Source organism: Dendrobates tinctorius, unplaced genomic scaffold (assembly GCF_039654945.1).
Source record: "Dendrobates tinctorius isolate UK_male_01 unplaced genomic scaffold, ASM3965494v1 ptg000039l, whole genome shotgun sequence".
In the NCBI taxonomy this organism is placed as follows: Eukaryota; Metazoa; Chordata; class Amphibia; order Anura; family Dendrobatidae; genus Dendrobates; species Dendrobates tinctorius.
Window position 1 is genome coordinate 48,732,497 of NW_027361707.1, and position 24,976 is coordinate 48,757,472.

Sequence of the window (24,976 nt, forward strand, 5' to 3'; positions counted from 1 at the left end):
TGTGCGCCTTCCTGCTGAACTATCTGCAACATGATGCCCATGTTGTTAGGATAAAAAATAGTGCTGGGTTGCCACACTGTTAGATACATGGTACAAGAGTAAATATTACCAGATGCTTCCCCCCTGGAAAGGGAAGCGGGCACGCTGAAGTATCAAAACACACCTGTAGAAAGTGGTTTTACCCAAGACAGCAGTAAGGCACAGAGTGTGCATCACAGTTATAGACTTCCAACTCTGGGAATGTCGAGTCATCAACAACAGAAAAACATTAGCAGCAGAAGCAGTGTCAGTGGCATAAGCAATTTCTGTGAGCCATTTCACACATTTTTAGACTAACCCGTGCACCGGCAGAACAGAGTAAAAGTCTGACCTGTTGTGAACGACTGGAGAGGATGGTGCAGGAGTATCTCAAGCTCAATATCAAAGCTATCAGGAAATTTGGACCTTTTTGTATTTTGGTCTTCAAAAATGGAAGAGCGGCCTGAGCTTGCCTGTCACGCCATGTAGGGCGTTCTCTGAGAACATGTTTTCAGTGCTGCTGGTGGTGTCCTGATGGATAAGTGCATTTGGCTGTGTAGAGCAACTAACTTTAATTAAGATGAACAAGTCATAGATCTCCAATGACTTTTGCACACCAGTCACAGACTGGACAGAATAGGCAATGGTGTCGATTTTAGTGTGATTCATTGATCTCGTGTTATTGCAGTCTGTGACACCTTTGTCGTGGCTCCTCTGCCTGCTGTTGATACTGCTGCTAATGTTACAAACAATTTTTTAAAATGTGGCGAATTACAGTTGGGTCTCCATCTGGTGTGTTGCCTGTAGTGGAAGAGGTGTCAGAGGCCCATTATACTATTTCTGCTCTTGGGAAATTGTTGCCACTTTAGTGGTGCGTGATATTTTTTTTTTAATGTGGAGACTCCAAGTTGGTCTCCATCTGGTGTTGTCTGTACTGCAAGGGGTGTCAGAGGCCCATTATACTATTTCTTTTCTGGGGAAAATGAAGACACTTTAGTGTTGTGTGACAATAATTTTTTGAAATGTGGAGACTCCAAGATTGGTCTCCATCTGGTGTATTGTCTGTGGTGGAAGGGATGTTAGAAGCCCATTGTACTATTTCTACTCTTGTGAAATTGATGTGACAATAATTTTTTGAAATGGAAGGGGTGTCAGTGGACTATGATAAATTCTCACAGTGATCTGCTGTGAAGCGACTGAGCAGAACAGCGGTGACCTCATCACTGACTTTTTGCCACGGTGTTGAGGTCACCACAGTTCAACACTCCTGGGAACGCAGGCTCAGCGACCGGCGGTAACTACAATAATATCATAGCAGGTCAATGATGCTGCACTCACAGCAGCTCATTCACCAGTGGTTCTTAGCCTGGACTATCGCATCTTGGCACCATCCAGGTTGAAAAATATTAATCACATTGTATAAATTATAGAAATTTATTTGCATTTCAAGTATTTGATACCTCTGGCAAACGAGACTTAATACTTGGTGAAAAACCCTTGTTGGCAAGCACAGCAGTCAAATGTTTTTTTGTAGTTGATGATAAGGTTTGTGCACATGTCAGGAGGAATTTTGGTCCACTCCTCTTTGCAGATCATCTCTAAATCATTAAGATTTTGAGGCTGTCGCTTGGCAACTCAGAGCTTCAACTCCCTACATAAGTTTTCTATGGGATTAAGGTCTGGAGACTGGCTTGGCCACTCCATGACCTTAATGTCCATATTCTTGAGTCTTGGCTGTATGTTTTGGGTCATTGTCTTGCTGGGAGACCCAACCATGACCCATTTTTAATGTCCTGGTGGAGGGAAGGAGATTGTCACTCAGGATTTTACGGTACATGGCTCCATCCATTCTCCCATTGCTTCAGTGAAGTATTCCTGTGCCCTTAGCAGAGAAACATCCCCAAAACATAATGTTTCCACCTCCATGCTTGACAGCAGGAACAATGTTCTTTGGGTCATAGATAGCATTTTTCTTCCTCCAAACACAGCGAGTTAAGTTAATGCCAAAAACCTCAATTTTTTTCTCATCTGACCACAGCACCTTCTCCCAATCACTCACGGAATTATCCAGGTGTTCATTGGCAAGCTCCAGACAGGCCTGCACATGTGCCTTTTTGAGCAGGGGGACCTTAAAACTTTACGGCATAATGTGTTACCAATGGTTTTCTTGGTGACTGTGGTCCCAGCTGCCTTGAGATCATTAACAAATTCCCACCGTGTAGTTTTAGGCTGATCTCTCACCTTCCTCGTGGTCAAGGAAACCCTACGAAGTGAGATTTTGCATGTTGTCCCAGATCAATGTCGACTGACAGTCATTTTGTATTTCTTCCATTTTCTTACTATTGCGCCAACAGTTGTCTCCTTCTCACCCAGTGTGTTATGGTTTTGTAGTCCATTCCAGCTTTGTGCAGGTCTATGATCTTATCTCTGACATCCTTGGAAAGCTCTTTGGTCTTGCCCATATTGTAGAGGTTAGAGGCTGATGGATTAATTGAGTCTGTAGACAGGAGCCTTTTATAAATGCGACCACGTAAGACACCTGTCTTTAATGCAGGTAATGAGTTGATTAGGAGCGTCTAACTGGTCTGTAGGAGCAAGAACTCTAAAGAGTTGGTAGGGGATCAAATACTTGTTTCTCACTGCAAAATGCAAAAAAAAAAATTATATAATTTATATCATGTGATTTTCTGGATTTTATTTTTGATATTCTATCTCTCAATGTTAAAATTAACCAACTCTAAAAACTATAGACTGTTATTGTCTCTGTCAGCAAGCAAACTTACAAAATCAGCAAGGGATCAAATAATTATTTCCACCACTGTAGATAACACTACAAATTGTAGTGCTTTCTACAATGTGAAGTGAAGCAAAGTGCCTCTAAAAGGCAATTTTGCATGAAACTGAGGGCTATTTCAGACGTCAGTTTTTTTATGTACAAGAAAAAACAGACTGATTATTTTGATGAGATGAAGGTTTTTACGGAAACATGCGTTGGGGATGGCACCACACTCATTCTTAAGGCAAACTGGCATACGTACTGTCTGCACTACATTCAATTACTGTGTATGTGATTTATGCATCTTATGACATTACAATGTATGTGAGGTCCTGTGCACTCCCTATACCTCAGCCACCTTCTAGCCATTATGCTATAATTGAACTTTTGATCAAATGTGCCTGAGATATATATAACTTTGGATATGCATTTTTATTAACCTTATTAGCTATTATGCTTTAAGAAATGTCTTCCCTATATTTGTTACTATATGGCCAGTAAACAAATATATTGCACTTATATACTAGGGATGAGCGGACCCATGGATCTTCGGGTTCGTCGGGTTTGGCCGAACTGTTCAGTTCGGGCATAAGAACTTGACCGAAACTTGACCCCAAACTCAATAGAAGTCAATTGGGAGCCAAACTTTTGTGCTTTAAAATGGCTGCAAAATGGTCTTATTAAGGACTTTGAGTCTGCAAAAGGAAGCAGAAAAATGAGGGTAAGAGCAGGACAATTGCCTTGCAAACAAATGTGGATAGGAAAATGACATAAAATAACAGAATTAAAAAAATTAAAAATTTGGAACCAGAAAGCGGAGGGTCAAGTGGAGGAGGAGGAGGTGGACAATGCAATGCAGGTGTAAGAGGCAGAGGAGAAGTCTGCCTAAACTGTTTTTGTGGGTTTTTTTTGTTTATTTGTTTGTTTGTTTTAAAGGAAATTATTTAAAATAACATAAAATAAAAATAAAAAAATAACAATTTTGAAATAGAAGGCGGAGGTCTCAGTGGAGGAGGAAGTGGAAGCTACAATGTACGTGGAAGTGGCGAGGAGGAGATAGTCACCACTCTGTTTGTCTTTTGTCTTTTTTCATTTATTTTTTGGTGGGTGCTCTGAAAACAGTTTCAGTGGGGGCACTCTGCATATAGACCATTCTCTCTCTATACACAGTCCATGCAATACTCTGCACTTTTTTGGGGTTCAAAAAATGAGTAGAGCATCAATTAACCCTTTTCTGACATGAGACGTACCATTCCGTCCACGGTACCCAGACCTATATGACCGGGGACAGGATAGTACGTCTTAGCAATCAGCGGTGCTCCCAGCTCTATGTGTCAGGGGCAGTCACTGACTGCACCCAGCACGTTAACCCCTGGCACACTGCAATCAAACATCATCGCAGTGTACCCGGGTATTAGGGAAGCATCGGCAGGGAGGGGGCTCACTCCGTGCTTCCCTGAGACCCCCAGAGCAGCACAATGTGCTGCGCTGCTCTGGGGTCCTCTTTCCCTGCAAGCCCCCTGTTCCAAGATGGCAGCGGGGGCCTGCAGGGAGGCGGCTTCCTCAGTGCCTGCAGAGAGCAGGCATGCGGAAGCCTGCAGCAGTGCCTGTCAGATCGCTGTTCTGACAGAGTGCTGTCTAAGCTGCGAGATCAGTGATCTGACATATTACAGTGATGTCCCCCCTGGGACAATAAAATAAAGTAAAAAAAAAAAAGTGTAAAAATAATTTATAAAAAATCGTTAAATACATTAAAAAAAGTTCCCTAATAAATTCATTTTTTGAAAATAACACATATTTAGTATCGCCGCGTCCATAAGGACCCACCCTATAAAACTGTCCCACTAGTTAACCCCTTTAGTGAACCCCTTAAAATTAAAAGTAAAAAACAAAGGAAAAAACAATGCTTAATCATTATCGCATTAACATGCGATCAAAAAGACGGATATAAATAACCATGGTATTGCTGAAAACTTCATCTTATCCCGCAAAAAATGAGCTGCCACACAGCGTCATCAGCGAAAAAATAAAAAGTTATAGCTATCAGAATAAAGAGATGCAAAAATAATTATTCTTATATAAAATTGCTTTCATTGCATAAAAGCGCCAAAACATAAAAAACGACGTAAATGAGGTATCTCGTACTGATCCGAAGAATAAAACTGCTTTATCAATTTTACCACACACGCGGAACGGTGTAAACGCACTCCCCAAAAGAAATTGTTGAAATGCTGGTTTTTGTTCATTCTGTGTCCCAAAAATTGGAATAAAAAGTGATCAAAAAATGTTCCGTGCCCGAAAATGGTACCAATAAAAACAACAACTCGTCCCACAAAAAATAAGACCTCACATGACGCGGTGGGTCAAAATATGGAAAAATTATAGCTCTCAAAATGTGGTGATGCAAAAACTATTTTTACAATAAAAAGCGTCTTTTAGCGTATGACAGCTGCCAAACATAAAAACCCGCTAAAAATAGTAAATCAAACCCCCCTTTATAACCCCTTTAGTTAGGGAAAAATAATAATTTTTTTTAAAAAAGTATTTATTTCCATTTTCCCATTAGGGTAAGGGTTAGGGTTAGGGCTAGGGCAGAGATTAGGGTTAGGGGTGTGTTGGGGTTAGGGTTGGAGTTAGAATTGGGGGGTTTCCACTGTTTAGGCACATCAGGTGCTCTCCAAACGCAACATGGCGTCTGATCTCAATTCCAGTCAATTCTGCATTGAAAAAGTCAAAAGGTGCTCCTTCCCTTCCAAGTATCAGCCTACTCAGGACAAATTGCACAACAATTTTTGAAGCCCAATTTCTCCTATTACCCTTGGGAAAATAAAAAATTGGGGGCAAAAATATCATTTTTGTGGAGAAAAATATGATTTTTTTTATTTTTATGGGTCTATGTTACAAACTTCTGTGAAGCATTTGGGGGTTCCTAGTGCTCACCACACATCTAGATAAGTTCCTTTGGGGGTCTAGTTTACAAAATGGGGTCACTTGTGGGGGGTTTCAACAGTTTAGGCACATCAGAGGCTCTCCAAACGCGACATGACACCCGCAGACCATTCCATCAAAGTCTGCATTCCAAAACGTCACTACTTCCCTTCCAAGCCCCAACTTATGCCCCATACAGTAATTTTCTCCCACATTATCAGCGTACTCAGGACAAATTGTACAACAACTTTCTGGGTCGAATTTCTCCTGTTACCCTTGGGAAAGTAAAAAAATTGGGGACTAAAAGATCATGTTTGTGGAAAAAATATGATTTTTTTATTTTCACGCACGGGCGTTATAAACTTCTGTGAAGCACTGGGGGGTTCAATGTGCTCACCACACATCTACATAAGTTCCTTGGGGGGTCTAGTCTCTAAAATGGTGTCAGTTGTGGGGGGTTTCCACTGTTTTGGCACATCAGGGGCTTTCCAAACGTGACATGGCGTCCGATCTCAATTCCAGCCAAAAAAGTCAAATGACGCTCCTTCCCTTCCAAACTCTGCCATGCGCCCAAATAGTCATTGACCACCACATATAGGGTATCAGCATACGAAGGACAAATTGCATAATAAGTTTTGGGGTCCTGTTACCCTTGGGAAAATAAAAATTGGGGGTGAAAAGATCATTTTTGTGGAAAAAATATGATTTTTAAATTTTACGGCTGTACATTATAAACTTCTGTGAAGCCCTTGGGGGTTCAAAGTTCTCACCACATATCTAGATAAGTTCCTTGGGGGTCTAGTTTCCAAAATGTGGTCACTTGTGGGGGGTTTCCACTGTTTTGCACATCAGGGGCTCTCCAAATGTGACATGGCCTCCAATCTGAATTCCAGCCAATTTTACTGTGAAAAAGTCAAATGGCGCTCCTTCCCTTCTGAGCTCTGCCATGCGCCGAAACAGTGGTTCCCCCTGACATATCAGGTATCAGTGTACTCAGGACAAATTGCACACTAACTTTTGCAGTCCAATTTCTCCTTTTACCCTTGGTAAAATAAAAAAAAATTGGACCTGAAGTAATTTTTGTGAAAAAAAGTTAAATGTTCATTTTTAACCATTCAAAAAATTCCTGTGAAGCACCTGAAGGGTTAATAAACTATTTGAATGTGGTTTTGAGCACCTTGAGGGGTGCAGTTTTTAGAATGTTGTCACTTTTGGGTATTGTGTATCATATAGACCCCTCAAAGTGACTTCAAATGTGATGTGGTCCTAAAAAATAAAATGGTGTTGTAAAAATGAGAAATCGCTGGTCAACTTTTAACCCTTATAACTTCCTAACAAAAAACTTTTGGTTCCCAAATTGTGCTGATGTAAAGTAAACATGTGGGAAATGTTATTTATTAAGTTTTTTGTGTGCCATATCTCTGTGATTTAAGGGCATAAAAATTCAAAGTTGGAAAATTGCTAAATTTTCAAAATTTTTGCCAAATTTCCGTTTTTTTCACAAATAAGCACAAGTTATATGAATTAAATTTTACCACTAACATGAAGTACAATATGTCACGAGAATACAATGTCAGGATCCATGGAAGCATTCCAGAGTTATTACCTCGTAAAGGGACAGTGGTCAGAATTGTAAAAATTGGCCCGGTCATGAACGTGCAAACCACCCTTGAGGTAAAGTGGTTGAGGGATGTGATCGTGTTGCTGCTGATAGTGATGTAGCTGCTGCAGGGGGAGAGAGGACATGGTTGATCTGCGCCTGCTATGCGCCTAACTGAACCACCTTCCTCTGACTCATGCAGGTGACAGGACGTTCTACGTAATTTCGTAGGTCTGAGTACTGCTGTACAAATGGTGATTCCTGAACAATAGGGATGAGCTTTCCGATATTGAAATATCGGAAATTGGCCCGATATTTGCGATATCGGAATTCAAATTTCCGATATTTTTTTCACATCGGAAATCCCATAATCTTTCAGCCTCTGAGCCCCTAACCCTAACCCTAACTATCCCTAACCCTTAACCCTTACCACTAACCCTAACCCTAACTAACCCTAACCACTAACCCTAACGCTTACCCTAACCCTACTAACCCTAAAACCCTAACCCCTAACCCTGCTAACCATAAGCATAACCGTAACCCTAACCCTACTAACCCTGACCCCTAACCTTAACTGTTGTGAGTTCATTTTCCCCTTCGTCACTGAGGTCTGGTGAACGCCCTATTCTGGTAAAGGAAGGTAATGAGCCTGATTATCAGGCACCTGAGCCTAATGAGGATGACTGGCTGAGTGGAGTCACGGACTGGATATAAGGCTGCCGACGCCCTTCTGCCCTGCAGGTGATTTCTCTGTGGACTTCTAGGACACCAGTCAGATTCCTGCTCCATTATATGTTGGGGGCTGCCTTTTGCTTTGGGGTCTGCTCTGGGGCAGTTTAGATTTCCCCTTTCTTTCTTTAGGCCTATTTAATTCTCCGGCTGTGATCAAGGGGTCTAGGGCATCGTAGGAACCCCCCACGGCTACTGCTAGTTGTGTTGATAGGTTCAGGGGTCTGCAATCCGATAGCTGCCAACTTCTCTGGTTTTCTGGACTTAGCTAGCATTTCTGTTTTTGCCTCCTACGGTGACTCATTCATAACAGAATCACCCGAAATACCGCAGATCCTAGGGTACTCAATTGCAGGAAAGAATTGTGTTTAAAAAGAAAAAAAAAAGTGTGTGTATATTCTTTCCTCTATACTCGTCAGGGAGCTCCACGCAGCAGGTTAAAATTGTCATCTCTTTGCTGCGTGGCGAACCCCAGGATTGGGCGTTTTCTTTGAAACCAGATGATCCTATTCTGACTAATGTGAACGCATTCTTTCAAGCTTTGGGGTTGTTGTATGACGAACCTAATGCTATTGATCAGGCTGAAAATACCCTGTTGGCATTGAACCAGGGTCGAGATTCTGCAGAGTTGTACTGTCAAAAGTTCCGAAAGTGGGCGTTCCTTACTACCTGGAATGATAATGCCTTGGCTGCTCTCTTTCGGAAGGGTTTGTCAGAAGCCGTAAAATATACTATGGTGGGATTTCCTGTTCCCTCTGGTCTGGACGATTCTATGTCATTAGCCAATCAGGTTGATCGGCGTTTACGTGAACGCAGGATTGCACGAGAGGTGTTGCCACCGGTTGAACAGACGTCTGAACCTATGCAATGTGATAGAGTTTTGTCTAAGGCACAACGTCAGGAGTTCAGAAGGCGTAATAAGCTGTGTTTTTTCTGTGGAGATGCCTCGCATATTATTTTTGTTTGTCCTAAACGAGAGAAACGCTTTGCACACACGTTTTCTGTTGATGGTGTTCAACCTAAGTTTCTTCTGGCAATTACTCTGATCTGCTCCCTGTCCACATTTTCCGCCAAGGCTTTTGTGGATTCGGGAGCAGCACTAAACCTAATGGACTAGGATTTTGCTAAACGTTGTGGATTTCCGATGACACCTCTGCAGACGCCTATCCCTTTGAGGGGGATTGATGCTACTCCTTTGGCTAAAAATAAACCTCAGTTTTGGACCCAGGTGGTCATGCGGGTCGCCCCAGACCATCAAGAAAATTGCAGATTTTTGGTGTTGCATGGTCTGCATGATGCCGTTGTTCTGGGGTTTCCCTGGTTGCAAATTCATAATCTGGTTTTGGATTGGAAATCTGTGTCTGTGGAGAGTTGGGGTTGTCGGTGTGCCTTTAGTGAGGCTCTGGTTTTTTCTACCTCTCCTCAGTCGCATGATGTTCCTGACTATTTGGCGGACTTTTATGATGTATTTAGTGAGAATGAGCCTGCGGCCTTGCCTCCTCATAGGAGTTATTACTGTGCAATCGAACTAAGCCCGGGGTGTAAATTTCCCAAGGGTCGGCTCTTCAATTTATCTGTACCCGAGCACGAGGCTATGCGTTCCTATATTAAGGAGGCGTTGGAGAAGGGTCATATTAGACCATCCTCTTCACCCTTAGGTGCCGGTTTTTTTTGTGGCCAAAAAGGATGGTTCTTTAAGGCCTTGTATTGATTATCGTGCCCTCAATAAAATTACTATTAAATATCAGTATCCGTTACCCCTGATTTCGGATCTATTCTCTAGAGTTAGAGGTGCTTGCTGGTTTACCAAGCTTGACCTCAGGGGGGCGTATAATCTTATCCACATTAAGCAGGGGGATGAATGGAAGACGGCGTTTAATACTCCGGAGGGACATTTTGAGTACCTGGTGATGCCTTTTGGGCTCACTAATGCCCCTTCTGTCTTCCAGTGCTTCATGAACGATATTTTCCGAGACTTTGTCGATAAATTTTTGATTATCTATCTGGATGATATTTTGATCTTCTCCAAGGATTGGGATTCTCATGTGGAACATATTCGGACTGTGTTCCGGATCTTGAGGGAGAATTCCCTGTATGTCAAAGGATCGAAATGCCTTTTTGGAGTACAGAGGATTTCATTTTTTGGATTTATTTTGTCTCCGTTAACTATTGAAATGGACCCAGCCAAGGTACAGGCCATTTATGATTGGGTTCAGCCCACTTCTTTGAAGGCCCTCCAGAAGTTTTTGGGTTTTGCTAATTTTTATCGGAAATTTATAGAAAATTTTCTAGTATTGCCAAGCCATTGACTGATCTGACTAAGAAGGGTGCTGATGTGTTGAATTGGTCTCCGGAGGCTGTTGCTTCCTTTCAGGAGCTGAAGCGAAGATTTACCTCCTCCCCGGTTTTGCGGCAACCTGATGTCTCACTCCCGTTCCAGGTAGAGGTGGATGCTTCTGAGATTGGTGCAGGAGCCTTTTTTGTCCCAAAAGGATCCTGTAACATCTAAAATGAATCCCTGTGCTTTCTTTTCCCGAAAGTTCTCTCCATCTGAACGTAACTATGATGTGGGGAATCGAGAACTGTTGGCCATGAAATGGGCATTTGAGGAGTGGAGACATTGGTTGGAGCGAGCTAAACATCAAGTTGTGGTCCTCACTGACTACAAGAATTTGATTTACCTGGAGTCGGCCAAACGCTTGAACCCTAGACAGGCTAGGTGGGCCTTGTTTTTTACACGTTTTGATTTTGTGGTCTCTTTTCTTCCTGGAACTAAGAATGTCAAGGCAGACGCCCTCTCTAGGAGTTTCTTTGCTGATTCTCCTGTGGTGACCAAGCCTGCTACCATCTTAGGCGAAGGGGTAGTTCTTTCTGAGACTTGCTCTGCAAGAGTTCCATGAGGACAAACCTGAGTGTTGTCCCAGTGGAAAGTTGTATGTTCCTGACCAGTGGAAGAAGAGAGTGATATCTGAAGTTCATTGCTCAGCATTGGCTGGTCATCCAGGTATTTTTGGTACTAGAGATCTGGTGATTCGCTCTTTTTGGTGGCCCACCTTGTCTCATGATGTCAGGAATTTTGTGCAGTCCTGTGGGACTTGCTCCCGCTCTAAATCTTGTTCTCGCTCTAGTGGGCTGTTGATGCCTTTGCCGGTCCCCAGGAGGCCATGGACCCATATTTCAATGGATTTAATCTCTGATATGCCGGTCTCTCAAAGAATGACTGTTATTTGGGTGATTTGTGATAGGTTCTCTAAGATGGTTCATCTTGTACCACTCCCTAAGTTGCCATCTTCCTCTGAGTTGGTGCACCTGTTTTTGCAACAGGTGGTTCGCTTACACGGGATTCCTGAGAACATTGTATCTGACAGAGGAGTTCAGTTTGTGTCTAGATTTTGGAGGACTTTATGTTCCAAGCTGGGAATTCAGTTGTCCTTCTCCTCTGCTTTTCACCCTCAGACCAATGGGCAGACAGAGAGAACAAACCAGACCTTGGAGTCGTATTTGAGATGTTTTATTTCTGCTGATCAGGATGATTGGGTTTCTTTTTTGCCCTTGGCCGAATTTGCTTTAAATAATAGAGCTAGTTCTGCCACTTTGATGTCACCTTTTTTTTTGTAACTTTGGGTTTCATCCTCGATTTTCTTCAGGGCAGGTGGAGCCTTCTGCCTGCCCAGGTGTTGACACTGTGGTGGAGAGAATGCACCAGATCTGGGACCAAGTGGTGGATAAGTTATCTCTCTCCAAGGAAAAGGCCCAGCGGTTTTCCAATCGACATAGGACCATTGGTCCCCAGTTTAAGATTGGTGATATGGTGTGGTTATCATCAAAAAATATTGCTATGAAGGTGGCTTCTCCTAAGTTTAAGCCTAGATTTATTGGACCTTACAAGATTTTGGAGATTATTAATCCGGTCTCTTTTCGTTTGGCTCTTCCTGTCACATTTAAAATCCATAATGTGTTCCATAAGTCCTTGTTGAAGAGGTTTGTTGAACCAGTTGTTCCTGGGGTGGCACCTCCAGACCCTGTATTGGTTGAAGGTAACATGGAATATGAGGTAGAGAAAATACTGGATTCCCGTTTGGCTAGACGGAGACTCCAGTATTTGGTTAAGTGGAAGGGTTATGGTCAGGAGGATAATTCCTGGGTCTCTGCCTCTGATATTCATGCCAAAAGATTGGTGCATGCCTTTCATCGGGCTCACCCTGATCGCCCTGGTGGTGTGGTTGAGGGTTCGGTGACCCCTCCTCAAGGGGGAGGTACTGTTGTGAGTTCATTTTCCCCTTCGTCACTGAGGTCTGGTCAACGCCCTATTCTGGTAAAGGAAGGTAATGAGCCTGATTATCAGGCACCTGAGCCTAATGAGGATGACTGGCTGAGTGGAGTCACGGACTGGATATAAGGCTGCCGACGCCCTTCTGCCCTGCGGGTGATTTCTCTGGACTTCTAGGACACCAGTCTGATTCCTGCTCCTCTAAAGCTAAGTTTTCTGCTTTGCCTTTTGCATTTGTGTTTTGTTTTTGTTTTCCTTGCTTTTCTGGATTCTGCCATTCCCTGCTGGGGTGAGCTGAATCTCTTTTTGCCTGTTGCTCTGTCTTCAGAATATTCCTGAGTACTGACATAGTTTTTTGAAGCCTAGCGTCTTCAGGGCCTTTTTCACTGTCAGTCTGTTGGCTCTTATTTTCATAGGGTTTTTCATGGATTGCAGACAGCAGCCTTCCTGTCCTTTCCTATCTAGTTAGCTTGGGCCCCGTCTTTGCTCAGTCTATCTTTCTGTCTGTGTTAGTGTTTTCATCTTGCTTCACCGTCATTATATGTTGGGGGCTGCTCTGGGGCAGTTTAGATTTCCCCTTTCTTTCTTTAGGCCTATTTAATTCTCCGGCTGTGATCGAGGGGTCTAGGGCATCGTAGGAACCCCCCACGGCTACTGCTAGTTGTGTTGATAGGTTCAGGGGTCTGCAATCCGATAGCTGCCAACTTCTCTGGTTTTCTGGACTTAGCTAGCATTTCTGTTTTTGCCTCCTACTGTGACTCATTCATAACACCTAACCCTACTAACCATAAGCATAACCCTAAACCCTAACCCTACTACCCCTAACCCATAACCCTAACCCTGCTAACTATAAGCATAACCCTAACTGCAAACCCTGACTCTACTAGCCCTAACTCCTATCCCTAACCCTAACCCTACTAACCCTAACCTTGAACCCTAACCCCCTAACCATAACCCTACTAATCCTAACCCCTAACCCTACTAACCCTAACCCCTAACTCTACAAACCATAAGCATAACCCCTAACCCTAACCCCTAATCCTACTAACCATAAGCATAACCCTAAACCCTAACCCTACTAACCCTAACCCCTAACCCTAACTCTACTAATTATAAGCTGACTTTACTAACCCTAACTAACCCTAACCCTAACCATAACCCTAACTAACCCTAACCCCTAACCCTACTAACCCTAACCCTTACCCTAACCCTTACCCTACTAACCATAAACTCTAACCCAACTCCAACTAATCCTAACCCAAAGAAAAAACACCGCTGTTAAGAAGATGGCAACCAGTTTTCCTGCTACGGCTTTCGCTCTGTGCATTTTTCTACCGATTTTTTTGCTCCTCTGCCTCTGCAAACTCCTTCCCCATTATCCTGAGCTGTTTCCCCTTCATTTTATCCATTATTATATAGCACTGTAGTGGTCATTTTGTCATTCTGATTTTTTTCTCCCATTGACTTGCTTTGATATCGGAAATCGGAAATTCCGATATCCGATATTTTCCAGTATCGGAAATCGGAATTCCGATACGATATTGGGCAATATCGCTCATCCCTACTGAACAAGTAAAAGCGGTTTTAAATTGTATGACTGAGAGTGCCTCCAGTTCCTTGGCTTTGTCTTCCACCCGGTCCCGTGCAGAAAGCACAGTTTGCACCTGTGGCCCGTGAGCATCTGTCTTCCACCTTAACCAGTTGCAAATTAGGAAAGCAGGCTGAGCCCCAAGTTGTGTAGCAGTGACTTCTGCTTTTTAATAACTCTGCTCGCTGTTGTCCCATGGACCATTCACCAGGCCCTGCCCCATAAGTGGAAGAGAGTGAGTACACTGATACACAACCACTTGTTCTGTTTGAGGATGAGTACGTTGGTGAGAAAATGCAAATAGTCACCGGACCACCGCAGCACATCTCAGATGATGGTGATGATGATGATGATGATTATGATTATACAGATGCCAATTGCTTCGGCTTTCTGCTGTGTGCAGACAGGCAAGGAGAGTAGGGTTGAGGATTGGGTGGAAGATCATGCGACGGATTATAATTATTATTATTCATTCCATGGTGCTGTACATGAGGATGGGTTATGTACAAAACACAAATAGAAATTACAATGAACAGACTAATAGTGACAAGAAAAGTACAGAAAGGAAAGCACCCTACCCTTACAGCTTTAATTTCTACAGGATAATGGTGAAGGAGACTGTAGGATCAGGAGTTGCAGCAGCTTTGGTGTTGCTGAGGCAGCAGCTCTGGTGGTGGTGATGTGGCATCAGGGTTATCGCAGACTGTAAGCTGTTCTGAAGACATGGGTTTTCAAGTTCCACTTGAAAGTTCCCAATGTAGGGGATAATCAGACATGTTGGAGCACAGAATTTCAGAGGATGGGGAATACTCGGGAGAAGCCTTTCAGGCAATTTAATGGGGAATGTATGATTGTGGAGGAGAGAAGGAGTTCTTGCAAGGACCGGAGATTACTTGATGGGAAATATCAGAAGATTAGTTCAGAGATATATGGAAATGACAGATTATGGACTACTTTGAAGGTCAGTATTAGTAGCTTGAATTGGATATGTTGTGGAATTCTGAGCCAAGGAAGGGATTTGTACAGGGGAGAAGTGGAGGAGTCAAAAGGAGAGAGGTGGGTTAGTCAGACAGCAGAGTTAAGGACAGACTGGAGAGGTGCGGTGACGCGACGGTGCAATGGGGATGATTAAGTCCTAGACCCCACATGGAGTCAAGGCCATCTGAGTGATGTGGGCAGTTGGGAGGAAGAGGTGGTCACAGTGTCACAGCTGCACAGCAAAAGAGGGAGCAGGGTGCTAAAGAACAGTGTCTGGCCCCAAAGACAGCTCAAAGGACCTCCCTGACAAGACTTGGGTGGTTTGCACACTGTGCTGGCACAAAGTGAAGTGAGTCATAAATGTTCTTAGCCTGAGCACCTGGGTCGCCCTCGCACACCAAGGGGTACTCGGTACCGGGCCGGTGTCAAGGTGGGAATGTGTCACAGCAGTGGTGAACCGGTCCGTGGCCCTGGGCGCCAATATCAATGGCGGTGATATTAATGGTGTTAAAGTTTATTAGAATAGTTCGTGACACCACCCGTGGTGTTTGGCAAGTAAGATGTTAAGCCAACGCTGCATGCAGATCCGCTGGGACTGATGGTGTGGTGCAGCAAAGATGGTGTAGCTCCCCACAGGTGGTGCTGTAGTCCCAGGGCAGTGTAGGTGCAATGGATGAGGAGAGGCGCAGAATGGTATGGAGGCTGGTACCCAGGTGTGGTGGTGCGGGAATAACTGGAGGACACCCGAGTATGCGGTTCCAAAGCTTTACTCACTGTTTGCAGTTCACTCCACTGCCTGCCTCCGTACTGTGTTCTCCAGGTCAGGGCTCCAGCCAACCTCCAGGCAGGATAGGATTCTCCCTTCCACACTCTGCCAACATGTACCTTACTGAACGACTCCTCCAATGCGCCTTTAGGTGCGAAGCACTCCAGTACTTAGTTACCCTGGAATGCCTCTCTCTAGGTGTTCCTAGTCTTTACTTGTATGACAGACAGCTGTAGCCTGCTTCGGGGACTCCTCACTGCGTCCCGGCTCTCTATTCAGTTGCTGTTGTGTCCCAAGTCTAAGATGGGAGCAAGGCGTTAGCGGCTCACTACTCCTCCGGTGTCTGTTGCCGGACATAAAGATCCAATCAACCTCAGGGACCGGGCCCCGGCCTTTGCGCTCTCTGGACTGGAAGGGTTCTCTATCTTTCTTCAACCAGCTTCCCACTGTCCTTCTATTCTCCTTCGTTCTGATATGTTCTATCTCTCTTATGGAAGGTTAGGTTATCAATCTTATCAGTCTCTTTCTCTCGTCTTTCTCGTGCCAGCAGCCCAGATCACTGGGACCTGCTGCAGCACATCCTTCAGACACCCATCTTCTCTCTTCTCTGTCCAACTAACCAACCAACTCCCCTCTAACTAACTCTCACTCTTCCCACTCTTTTACATCATCTCACTCCACCCACCTCCCAGCACATCTCGTGTTATGAAGCAGGGTTCCACGAGGGGTGCTCTGCTAACCCCCAGCCTGAAGCTGTTAGGTGGCCCCACTGAACTATCCTGTGTGTGGAATGCAGGTGTGGAGCGTGGTCAGGAGTTCCCACCTTAACTGGATGGTGGGGCACTACACTTTAGGAGAAGGTGCAGTACCTCTGTGGCGACTGAAGCCTCAGGGGCGCCACACACCATCTGCATGAAGAGGCATCTGAATGCAAATCACACATCTGAAAAAAACAAGAAAAATCTGAGCCTCCTTCTGCTCCTTTAGCCTCTTCCTCCTGCTCATAAGTTATTTATAAAGGGGTAACAATATGTTGGGATCACGGGAACCCTGGGTACGTGGTCCCTAGCCACCACTACTATTCCAGGCTGCCATCCCTGCCCTGCATGAACATGTTGAGGAGAAAATCAGGTGTGCACTGCGCAACACCCTCAGTGTCAAGGTCCACATAAACACCAATATGTGGACCAGTAAGCACTGGAAGGGATGTTATATCTCCCTAACGGCCCAATGGGTAAATGTTGTGGCATCTAGGTCTGAAGCAGAAAGTGTTTTGGTGCAGGTCCCACCACCACCACTGAGGATTGATATATATTTTTTGGATGCTTCTCTGTCCATGTTGCCTCCTCCTCCTCCTGCCTCCTCCTCCTGCCTCCGCTTCCTTCAAAACCTCATCATCCAGTCAGCGTAAGGGTATGTGCACACGCTGCGGATTCTGCTGCAGATCCATTGTGGATTTGGCCCTGCGGATCCGCAGCAGTTTCTGCTGCATTGTACAGTACCTTTGTTTTCTATGGAAAATGAAAACCGCAGTGCACATGGTGCAGATTTTTCCACGCTGATTTGCTGCGGTTTCAAATCCACAGCGTGTCACTTCTTTGTGCGGAATCCGCAGCAGTTTTAAACCTGCTCCATTGTCCAGGTGTCAAACCGCAGGCTAATCCGCAGATAAACCGCAGGTCTTTTGACCTGCGGATTTACCTGCAGATTTTGCCAAATCCAAGCGGAAAAATCCGCAGCATAATCCGCAACGTGTGCACTTACCCTAACACCAGCACCACCAACTTCAGCACAGCCAGGAGGAAATGACAGCTGGCTTGTCTCTAGTCCTTCACCATTGAAAATTCCTTCTGACAGACACTATTATACATGTGTATACAGTTTGATCAGAGTTTGATAGGGGTGTGGTCCAAGTGCCATCATTTTTTTTTGCACGTGGAGAAAAAAAGTGTCTCCACCTTCTCCTTTCTGACAGTCCGTAATGATTGGTCTGCACTCAGATGTTATCCAACTGATGTCTGGTTTTTATCAAGGACCTATGGACTTGCGTTGCAGATTTTGATTGACATAAAAGTAAAAAGAAATAAGATGGTGTCATGGGACAACTGGGGAACAAACAGTGATTAACAACATTTCAGTGAATGGACTAAGCAGCAATACCAGGCATGGCCCATTAATGAGGGTGGTGCTGTTTCCTTATATTCTAATTTCATACTTACAGTATATCAATAAGTGAGTTAAAAATGGCTTACATAAAAAAATACAAGGCAATTCCCAGGACGTTTGACTTCCAGTTTTCCGACTGTCTTAAGCTTGCAATAAACTACAGAAATTCACCGCATTTAAATGCGTATTGGCAGTTCCAGTGCATTATGGTGTGATCAATGAGGTCAGGACTCCTTGTTCAATTATGAATTTGCTGGGATCATTATTCACAAAAAAAAAAATCCAGAATTTGTTAAGTGCCAGAGACTTACAAAGGAAGCATATCACTAAATCTTTAAAGCTCAATTAAAATCCTTCATAACACCATTTTCTAAGGTCTAGTGTAATAATTAAATGTGCAATGATATTTAAGGCTGCGCCTTCACCTGGCCAAGCGGTTTTACAGCTGCCAGGAAGCCGTGCGTGAACTTAAAGAGGCAGCATCTAATTTCTACGGATCGATTCCCCCTTTTGTGTTGATTTTTGTTATTTGTAGCTGTAGTTATTTATATCAGATTATATGTCAATGCGCAGAATGATTTCCATGTATAGATTAGGGCTGGCTGGTCATATCGCAGGCCACTGATGAATACACGGCAATGTGAGTTTTAGCGGAAATCTCGGTTTAACATGTTGGTGAAATGTAATAATTTAAATTAACTTTATGAATGAAGGAGCTTTCTGCATGCATAATAAATAGGAAAGGAATTGTGTGTAATGTAATCACACCATGCTTAATGTTATATATGTTCATACAGAATTGTCACATGGCAAAAGTAATTCCTATGAGAAACTGGAAAACTGATGTCTTAGTGATGGTTATGGGTAATAAATATTACACTAAGATCATGCTACATTTAAAGTATAAAACCTCATTCAGATGTACGTGTTAAGCAACTGTGTGCTGTCCAGACTTACTGTATAGCAAACCGACATCCCAATGGCCAATGGAAGTCAATGCGTTAGTTCACATAAACGTTTTTACATATGGATTGATGGCATGGATGGCATGCAATACTTTGATCCATATTATAGATCTAACTCGACCATTATAAACCAACGGATGTGTAAAAAATAGATAACATACAGCTCACCATCCATATGTTGTGAATTTTGCACAGATCCATTACAATTATGAAGATAGGACCTTTCTTATTTGTTACATTGCTCATGTGAAAAACAGATGCAATACATACAGCTTGCATATGAACATAAAAAATGTGCACACTGATGGAGTACCAATGATTTTTACGGATGAAAAATTGTCAGCTATTTCTGGAAGTAAAACAGATGATTTTGCATACGCTCATGTGAACCATGTCGGGTTTTGCAAGTGTGGCTCAATAACATCATCTCTGTCGGCCTATTAAGGCCCTACTAAGGGACACATCTGGATCTTAGGATAAGTACTTTAAGGCCGAGATCACACATGCGAGAAACACGGCCGAGTCTCACATGTTAATACCTGGCACTGCTGCCGGCACTTGGGAGCGGAGCGTGTGGCTCCATGCGGCCGCAAGCTCCACTCTCGAGTGCCGACGGCAGTGCCGGGTATTAACATGCGAGACTCGGCCGTGTTTCTCACATGTGTGATCCCGGCCTTAGTCTTGTGCTTGGCGTACTTCAGCCCTTGTGTTTTCCGTGCTGCCATCCTGCAGGACCTCAGAGCTGCTGCACCCTTCAGCCTTGCCAGCTACCTGCTGAATGTGATCTACTGGATCATCCAGCTTCAAAACCTCACAGACTAAATTGGACTTTCTTCATACCATTCACTCAGCTGTGTTATACTTCTGTCCTCATTTAGTCTTCAGTTTGCCAAACCATCACTTCCCAAGTAGCTTCCTGACTGCTGCAACATTGCCTGTGGTCCGTACGCCCTCCCTCCACCATACCTGAGGCTTCGTGTATCCACCTCACTAGGTGAGCCTAACACTATAAAATAAAGTAGAATTGTTACACATCTTCAAGTTGAAGTGACGTCATTTCAACATTGTTGCAGCCAATCAGTGAGCTCATAAGCTTTGCATGTCTTTCACCATCTTCATGGGGAAAGCTACTAAGCCCAGTGATTTGCTGCAGCAATGTCGATGTGATGTCACTGTGGGGAGGTGGACCTGACAGAGAGATCTGCTTTTAGTGAGAGGCAGAGGAATAGCTCAGTGTAAGAATGGAAAACACTGAGATAAAGAGAAAGGGATGTCGTACTGAGTGTGGCCATTAGAGGGCAGTGAGGAGCTCAGGAGAGAGTGGTTACATAACTGCCAGGGGTCAAGGTCACCGTGATTGGTCAGAGGTCTCTGTCAGGTGATAGTGGGCAGAGCTACCTGAACTGATAGTATAAAGGCTGAGGGAAGTTTCCAGAAGCTTCAGTCAGCCAGGGGAGCTCACTAGAAAGGAGGGTCTGCTGCGCAATGGAGAGCCCTCAGAAAGCACCAGACAGTAGAGACGGTCACGGGGGGTGGCCCAGAACACAGTAGCAACAGACTGAGACGGCCTGAGGGTTACGTACACCGGTGTACTCTGAACGGGGAAGCACTGCGGTGGAAGTGCCTAGGGCAGCCACAGTGAGGAGAACCACAGAGGACATCACGACGGTGGAAATAAGAAAAGAAGGTACTCCGGGTCTGTGTATTAAGGAACTGTGAAAATCCTGTAACAAAGTCCTGGAAGTCGTTGAAAAAAGGTGAATAAAGACCGACCTGTTGAATGCACTTTTTCTGTCTCAGTCTCCAGTCTGTTTGCGCTAAGGAGTGGGTCACCCCCCCAGTTCTGTGGGATCAGCACACCTTCCCTGCCTATCAGCATCAATATCACCTCATCATCACCTAATTGCCTTAGCTTCAGCCTTGGCTTCACCCGCACCACTACATTAGGTGTAGTCGGCAGGATCATTTCCGCCAATACAACATCTTCAGCGGCAGGCCTGCTACCAAGTAGCAAAGGCCCCCAAGCTGTGTGGGGTGAAGAATTGTTTCGTTGTTGTTTCCTGTGGATTACAATTTAAAAACTGGACTGTGGATTGCTGGCTGCCAATAAAATGGCTGTGGTGATTTGGCGCCCAAAGAAAGAGGTACAGACATTGCTGATTGTGCTGGATGATCTGGGGCTTTGTCAAATCTGCCCCTAGGGGGAGTGGTGTTTGCCTGAAGAGAACAGTTCCCTTATGTTGGACCCTGGAAGATGGGTGGAGAAACCCACCGCCGCAACCCCCAAGAACGGGAGTGGCCCGGGTGGAGAGACCTGCTGTGGCTGTTTGGCGCCATTCAGCTACTGGATCTCGGACGGCATGAGATGCTGTAGCTGTAGGAGTATCGGACACCAGGAATGGCGATGGCGCCAAGAATTGGAGACTCGTTGGGAGACCTGCTCAGGGAGCCTCCCCACGGAGCTGTTGAGCCTGGAGGCGGGCCCTGTCGGATGGCGGGGTGAAAATCAACGGCCAACGAAGGAGAGGTGGGAGAGTCTGCTGGAAGCCGCGGCGGCTGGGCAGGTAAGCGTGCCCCCGGCCCCGCCGGCGACACCCCAGGCCAACCCCCACCCCACGCACCATGCAGCAGACAGGCCACGGGGCCTTGACACCGATCCTCGGCCTCCCCGCCCACCTCTTTATGCTGTGGTGCTTTCCGCTCTGAGCGGCAGAGTAGCTACTGTCAAGCTGGATTCCAATGCATCGGTCCCACTCCCAGCCACTACTGAAATCGGGCTGCAGTGTCTGACTCACCGGAAAGTGCGGCCGCTGCTTCATCTGTGGCCTTACCTGTGGTTGCTTTGCCAGAGCCCGTGGGAGCCTTGGTACCAGCTGCGGCCTCCCCTGCGGCCGTGCCAACGTCGCTACCAAAGCCGGCTGCGGCCTATTCACTATCGGAGGCTATGGCCGCTTCTGTTCCGCCCTCAACCGCGACCCACCCACCGGACTCTGCGGCCTATACCGGAACCTCTGCCTGGGTTGCGGAGGTCATTGAAGGAAAAAAGGCCAGAGAGCAGGAGATCTGGGGGCAGCTGCATGTAAAAGGAGAGGCCGCCATGTCTATTCCACGATCATACGGGCGGCTGGTATATATGGACACTGAAAAGGGCTATGGCTTTATTAGAGACAACACCGGCTACAAAGTATATTTAAACATGGCCTCCATCAGACACGGCCTGGTTCCTCAACCGGGAGATCTAGTCTCCTACTATAAGGAGTATTGCCCCCGCAGCTATTACACGGTAGCCATCATCACCTACCCTGAGGGGTACAAGCCTCCATAAAAGGATGAGGACTCCTGGGTCTCGGGCATCAGGGACACTTGAGGCCCAGAGGTATTTTTGGCATCCCAGAGACTCCACGGCTGTGGAGTCCCCCTGTTATGGCAAGACATCGGCCGCCAGGAGGTGGCCCAGAGCGCCTACTACATTGGACTGCCGGGACTGCAGTGCACCATTGCACAATGAGGGGACTGTTCCGCATCCCCGTAGGAAACATACCCTCCTTGTGCATCAAGGATGCCTACAGGAATTGTTGTTCTTAAAGGAAGGGGGAGCACCCCTGTCCTCATCTGGTTAACATGTTTTTTTAGTGTGTTGTTGTGTTTAAAAAGAAAAAAAAATCTATAGGAAAATTTTTCTGTTGTGATAAATACATATTGCAGCAAATATGGAAAAATGTGTAGTGAATTTGAAGTGTTAAAGTGTTATTTATTGTAAAAAGAAAATGTGTGTTCAGCAGGTCCCGGGTACGTGGAGTATGCCGACCCTGACTTGGTTAAGTTGAAAGGATGACGGGACAAGGAGAAGAAAGATGGAACAGGTACCTGAGTAAAGGGTCTGTGTGACCGTGAGTCTGTGTGACAAAGGGGTCTGTGTGACAGAGGGTCTGTGTGACAGAGGGTCTGTGTGACCCAGACGCCGACCATGATAGTGCCAGGTCTCTGACACCACTTTCACCCGAGGACAAGATTGTCGAGGACGACAATGGTTAAAGAAAGGGACAATGTGGGGAGGTGGACCTGACAGAGAGATCTGCTTTTAGTGAGAGGCAGAGGAATAGCTCAGTGTAAGAATGGAATACACTGAGATAAATAGAAAGGGGTGTCGCACTGAGTGTGGCCATTAGAGGGCAGTGAGGAGCTCAGGAGAGAGTTGTTACATAACTGCCAGGGGTCAAGGTCACCGTGATTGGTAAGAGGTCTCTCTCAGGTGATAATGGGCAGAGCTACCTGGGCTGATAGTATAAAGGCTGAGGGAAGTTTCCAGAAGCTTCAGTCAGCCAGGGGAGCTCACTAGAAAGGAGGGTCTGCTGCGCAGTGAAAAGCCCTCAGAAAGCACCAGACAGTAGAGCCGGTCACGGGGGGGTGGCCCAGAACACAGTAGCGACAGACTGAGACGGCCTGAGGGTTACGTACACCGGTGTACTCTGAATGGGGAAGCACTGTGGTGGAAGTGCCTAGGGCAGCCACAGTGAGGAGAACCATAGAGGACGGCACGACGGTGGAAATAAGAAAAGAAAGTACCCCGGGTCTGTGTATTAAGGAACTGTGAAAATACTGTAACAAAGTCCTGGAAGTCATTGAAGAAAGGTGAATAAACACCGACCTGTTGAATGCACTTTTTCTGTCTCAGTCTCCAGTCTGTTTGCGCTAAGGAGTAGTTCACCCCCCCAGTTCTGTGGGATCAGCACACCTTCCCCGCCTATCAGCAGCACCACCGCATCATCGCCTCTCAGCCCAGCCCCGACCCCTCCATCACCATTGCAGACAAATAAGAAAAAATGCGGCAATGGTTTGGTACTGTGCCGGACCACAGGAGCTCATGTAAAGCCCAGTTTCTTTTTTTTTTCATCCAAAAAAGCCAATTAAACCCATTTGTGTCAACTTCTGTGCATGTTATCAGGCCAAAAACATGAGGGTATGTGAACTTTTGATCGGGATCATTTGGATGTTTTGGGTTGTCATTATGATTTGAAAAGAGAAAACACAGTAGTTTGACAATAAATGGATTCACCCAACCACTAACCATGATTGGAGAAAAAGTTTGGATGTTATCATTCATATTCTCTAAAAAAAGGCCAAGAAAGCAAAAATTCTGCTGGGGTATGTAAACCTTTGAGCACAACTGCACATTTCTGAATTAAGACCATGACCGCCTTCGTCAGAAAGTCGGTCCTGATTGGTGTTGAGCATTCCGATACTGCAATATCGGGTATCGGCCGATGTTCGCGGTATCGGAATTCCGATACTGAGTTCCGATACTTTTAGTATATCAAATACCGGAATCGGAAGTTCCCATAATGCAATGAGCCAGTTTGATTTTATTCAGCCAATGAGGATCCTAAGAAGTGTGGGCACATCCTGTTAGAGCATATTAGGCATGTAACTACTGGCACGGCTGTGATTGGCTGCTGAAATGATGTCATGATGAACTATAAATGCCGCCACCGCCATTTTGGGTTCACTCTGCTGTGAATTCAGTTAGGGATAGGACGCTGCTGTTCTGAGGGACAGTGTGACCTAGAGATTTGCTATATTGTGCTTTACCCAGGCTACTTTATCAACCACTGTAGCTTTCTTTTGCCTTGGAGCGCTGTTCATGGCTGTCTGCGAGGTCTCTGTGTGTGAATGCAGCTCACGCTGTAGTGTGTTCTGCAGCCAGCCACCTCCGGTTGTTGTCCACTCAGCGTGTGTCACTGCCTCATACATTGTCCTTTTTTGCATTAGTGCTGCTCATTTTTCCAGTTTTCTCCTATTAGTGTGGTTCCATCCGTATCCAGCTAGAATATTTGCAAACACTATATAGAAGTAGATAGAGGAGCCTTTCTGCTGGCTTGTGCCCTGCAGCCCCAGCCAGATTAGCATTAGCCTATTTTTTGGAGCCTCATCTATTGCATTGTAGGTTACCTTCCTGCATTGTAATAGCTACAAAAAGTTTGTGATACTATCGGTTTTACATATTTGGGCACATCCAGTGACTTTTTGTGGAAAAAAAAAGTTAATAAAGTTCACTAAACACTCCACTTTACATTTGTGTAGGCCACATTAGCTCATATTAAAGTCTAGTCCACACTTTATAAAATTAGTGTTTCTTATACCTGTTAGCAGCTGTTCAGGAATAAGCACACTAAACCCTTAGTACTTTTCTGC